Source organism: Nuphar pumila, chromosome 11, assembly GCF_984573655.1.
Source record: "Nuphar pumila chromosome 11, dmNupPumi1.hap1.1, whole genome shotgun sequence".
NCBI lineage: Eukaryota > Viridiplantae > Streptophyta > Magnoliopsida > Nymphaeales > Nymphaeaceae > Nuphar > Nuphar pumila.
In genome coordinates this window covers 71,319,747-71,325,196 of record NC_143259.1, presented here as the reverse complement: position 1 = coordinate 71,325,196, position 5,450 = coordinate 71,319,747, and positions in this window count along the sequence as shown.

The window sequence follows — 5,450 nt, the reverse complement described above, 5'->3', positions numbered from 1 at the left end:
AACAAAGCAGAAGCCTTGGCATCGTTCGACGCGACGGCGTAAGTAAAGACATTGCAGAAAGCAGGAGCCTTGGCATCGTTCGACGCGACGGCGTAAGTAAATGCATAATCGGAAGTGCAGTAATCGGAAGTGCAGAAAACAGGGAGCCTTGGCATCATACGACGCGACGGCAAAGGTAAATTACATAGCCTGTGCGATATAAGACGCGTCGGCAGAATCAGCAGATATACACCTAAATCTGTATCCAACGATAGTTACGAGGCGAGCGAGTGAACACCGAAGTGTCCTAGAGGGCTCAACCAAGAACTAGGGTGAGATACTATTTTTGAAGAACGCATATACTGCGCATTCGAACATATATATCCGACGATAGTTACGAGGCGAGCGCGTGAACACCGAAGCGTCCTAGAGGGCTCAACCAAGAACTAAAGCAAGATACTACTTCAGAAAGTATATTCTATATACAAACAACCAAATACTTGAGAGAGATGGATCAACGAAGCGAACTTACTTCAAATCGTGGAAGAAACGGCTCCGGGTTGCTTCTTTGGCTTCGAGCCTTCCTTCGAGAGGTCAGACTAAGTCAGATGAAGCCGACTTAGTTGAGAAAGAGGTAGAGCAGGTCAAGCTACTCAACCTAAGTGGTTTGAACCTAACAGGGTTCAATCCAAGTCAACTGGGTTCAGCAGGTTCGAACTCAGCTCAGGTAGGCTAAGTCTGGGTTCAGAAACCCAAACCGGAATTAGGACTAAAAAGGACTTTGACTTTGACTTTAAACCCAACTAGGTTCAAGTCAAGTCAACTGGGTTTGGACCAGGTCAAGTGGGTTCAGACCCAGGTCAGGTGGGTTAGGACCAGGTCAGGCAGGCTCAGGCTAAGTCAGGCAGGCTCAGACCAGGTCAGGTGGGCTCAGGTGGGCTAGGCTAGGTAGGGGAGGTTTAGGAGAGAGAGAGAAGGCAAAAGAGAGAGGGGGGGGGTCGATTTTTATGAGAAGAGAGAGAGTGGAGAGGGCTATTTATAGCCCAAGCCCACCTCCTCTTGGTTTTTTTCATCCCCCTTCTACCCCCTTGGCTTCTTTTTAATTCCAAGAGGTTCCTTGGTGTGGGGCCCACTTGGATATTCCATGGGATATTTTTGTGGGTCCCACCAGATATTTTCTGAGGAATATTTCTGTGGGTCCCACCAATATTTCCGTGGGTCCCGCAAGAATTTCGGGTTTCCGGCGATTTTTTTCCGAAAAATTCTGAGTACGCCATTCCCTTCGTATTGACGTAACTAAGAAAGTTGGCTCGCAGGAATCCTTTGATTTTATTCAGGTAGGAAGTTATGGTTTCCAGAGTGTTTGAGGATATATTCGTGATTCGACAAATATCCTAAGTATAACTGGCTCGCAGGAATTGATTCGTTTCGCATTCTGAGAAGAAATGCTATTTTTACCAGTAAATGCCTCATGAATTTTATTCAGATATTTTCTGAAAAATTGCGGGTCTTACAGTACCGGGGCTCCCCATGGTGACATACTTGGTCGGATGAACCCTTGTTCCATCAGTTCTTCCAACTGACACTTCAACTCACTGAGTTCAGCTGGTGCCATACGATAAGGGGCTTTGGATATTGGCGATGTTCCAGGTAAGGATTGAATTTCAAATTCAACCTCACGAAGTGGCGGAAGTCCTGGCAATTCCTCAGGAAACAGATCAGGAAACTCTCGCACTACTTCCAAACTCTCAAGGGGTTGGTCGTTGGATTTTTCCGCCGAGAGACTCAACAGGAAGGCCACACCACCCTTCCTAAGGTATTTTTGTACCTTAAGTGCTGATATGAGCCTTTTTTGTGGAACTGGTTTGGATAACCGGTATTCCATCTTAGGTAATCCGGGTCGAGATAGAATCACTCTGCCCTCGCGGCACAGAATCTTGGCATTATTCTGAGCCAACCAATTCATTCCCAGAATGACATCGTACTGTATCATATCGATCAGGATGGCGTCAGTAGGCAAGTGTTGCCCTGCTATCTCAATATCCAAATTTTTCACACACCGGATACATTTGGTGCGTGAACCCAACGGGTTATATACTTCGATCATTTTATCAATCGGTTGCACCGAGGCGTGGAGTTGTTCGGTGAAATCGTCGGAGATAAACGTATGAGTAGCACCACAATCAAACAAGACGTAAGCTGCATGTCCATTAACAGGTACGGTGCCTTCAATGAGGTCACCGGTTTCGACTTGTTCAGTCGTTACAACGTATACACGACCTGCAGCAGGCCTTTGTTCTACTCTAGGTGGGGGTCGTTGGACTTGTGTTCGTTGTGGTACTTGTTGAGAGGGTCCGGCAGATCCGGCATTCCTCCTTTGCTCATCAATAAGCTTCTTCCTGCATTGTCTTGCAATGTGGCCCACTTTGCCACAGTAGAAGCATCCACCTGTGTCACGTGGACATGGTCCTCTTGCGTGATTAACATGGCATTTTGGGCAGTTTGGGTTGGACTGCAGGTTGTTTGGAGCCATGTTCTGCCTTGGCCTTACAACTTGTTGAGTGTTGTTCCCACCTTGGAACCTTTTCTTCTGAAAGGGTTGTCGTGAACCCTGGCCACTTGGAAACATTCTCTTCTTGTTCCCACCATCAACTATGGGCCTTTTTGCTATGATCACTTTTGATCGCTCCCAATCCACTTGTATTTTTGAAGCTGCTGCCATAGCCGTTTGAAACGTTTGGGGCATGCTGGTGATAACCCGTGACCTTAGCCCTTCTCGCAGTCCATTGATGTACTTGTCGGCCCTTTCTTGGTCGGTCTCAAATAACCGGGAGGAGTACCGTTCAAGATTTTGAAATTTGGTGGTATAGTCAATCAGATTCATGCCACCCTGCTCCAATTCCAGAAACTCCATCTTCTTCTTGTTTCTGGAGTGTAATGGAAAGTAATTATCCATGAAAGCTCTCCGGAAGTCAGTCCAAGGAATGACTTCAACTTCCGAGAACTGGATAATCTTAGTGGTATCCCACCACTTTCGTGCGTTGTCTTTCAGCCTGTACGTGCCAAAGTTGGTCTTCTTTTCTTCTGGTACTCCCAGCACCAGGAAGGCACGTTCGGTCTCTTCGACCCAACTTTCTGCCAGTTCAGGATCGGCTCTACCAGCGAAGACTGGTGGATCGAGCTTGAGGAATTTTTCATAGGTTATTCCACCAAGGTTTTCGCTTCGAGGTGCGACTGGTTCTGGCCTTGTTTCTCGAATGGCAGTAACCAAATTGTTGAGTGTTTCCAGCAGAAATCCTTGAGTATGGGACTCCTCGCTTGGTATGGTTCTCCTCGTCGTAGGAGCCATTTATCTACCACATACAAACAACGTGTTTTAGTTTCACAATGTATATATCGAAGCAAAGTTTTATTTACTTAATATACATCACATTTACACAAGCATCGCCTTAAACAAAATATCATGCCGCACTGACAGACTTTTAGGCGTTGAGAAACTAGGTACATGAGTCTATTGACTCCAAAACACTACCAGTCTCTTCTAGGAACTGGATTTCTTTCTTGACCCAAAGAACTTGAAGTATCGTTTACTTCCACATTGCCTTGGTGCAGACACAACTAGCTTTGGCTTGGGCGGCACTTCCGCACTCTCAAGCGACTCTTGTGGATAGATCAGTGATGCCGGTCCACTTGCCCATTCAGTGGCATCATGGCTCGGAGAATCCGAGACCATAACGGGATGATATAGGTTGTATCCCTCTTCCTGGCTATTCAGACTCGGCGTTGGTGTAGCCGCTCTGTTCCCCCATATAATAGTACTTTGATTCAAGGAATCTGAAATCATAATGGGATTATAGAAGGAGTTGTTGCATCCCTCCTCCCAACTGTGCAAGCTAGGCGTACATGATGCATGTTGATAGCCTTGCGATTGACCAAATCCCTCAAGGAAGTTCAAGTCAAATCCTACCAGAGACGGTAGTTCATCAGAAGTTGCTGGAGTACGGCTACTCTCTCTACTGGAGTAATGTGGCCCACTAACACGCGAGGTCTCATCCCTAAGACCAAGCGATCCCCGCCGACCCATATCGGCGGTATGCTTCATTTGGCATTCGTTGACGGAATGCCCTTCTTCGCCACAATATTGACAGTCTTGGACTTCATATGGGCATACCCACTCATCGTGCATGATCCCGCAACAATAGCAGTATCCTCGGGAGTCGTGAGTTGCCATCTATACAAAGATGCACCCAGATCAGAACAAGAAGTATAAAATATACTTACAGTGCGATATAATGGACAAGTCGGATCTCGAACCAGGTTTCTCAGACTCTTGCTTTGATACCAATTCTGTAACGCCACGGATTTTCAAAACAAAGCTAAGTTAAAATTTTCATGGATTTCTTTTTTTTTTTTTTCTTTGCAGCGGAACTTAGAAAAGCTTTTAGCAGCGGAATAAGACGATAATGAGTCGTCGGTTTTAGAAAACTCTGAGCACGTTGCAGGTATGTGGCCAAGCAACTCATTGACCACCAAAGAGTTCCATTTTATCGAAAGCACATGTTTATTACAACACTACTGCTTAGAAAAGCAGTGAAGGTTCAATAAAAAGGAAGCAGTACAACTCTGTCTAGAGAAACCCTGGAACTTGATGCCGCCTTGCTCCGCATATCGCCACGCAGGTTCAACACCTGAAATCCCCATTAAACGGGGTCAGAACCACTGATGGTCTGGTAAGTAGGCAAACACCTATCTATTCAACTCAAGTAAATGCATAGACCACTCAGGGTCGCAGTTCGTAATACGACGCTCAAGCCTCCATGACTTAGCGTATATCGCACAAGCCTCATCAGGACTATGAGTTGAACATCCACGCAAGTCATCATGACTTCGCATAAGCCTCTTCAGGGCTGTGAGTTAGAATAACCTCTCAAGTCTCTACGACTTAGCCTTGACTTCCTCAGAGTCACGAATGGATGTCTAGCTCAAGCCTTTATGCTTGGCACATCCGTATCCTACGAATCTAAGGACAGCTCTCCGAGCTTCACTTAGTCGTACGGATATCAATGGGGTTCTTTCCCAATCGGTCCAGTAGTATATCGACCATGACACCTTCACAAAGGTTATGCAGGACTGACTCAACAACGTCATCCACTCATACATTCAAAGTAGCGCTGTACCTAAGCTAATGCTTTGTTTCGATAATTGCACCTCCCCCTGGGCTTAGGGGACTCATATCTGGGCGACAACGCGACGATCTGGGGGTTGATTATTCTATGTATTTTAGATACCCCAGAGGCCTGTTGACCCCATCCCCCTAGTAGGACGGTACAGCATACCGGAAGAGATCCTTACTAGGTATCCGAATGCATTCTGCTACTGCAGTAGTTGGGTTCAATCCTTAGATATTTAAGGATAACCACGACCTCCATACCTCTGAGTGACGAAGGCCATCAATGAACTCTATCAGGTTC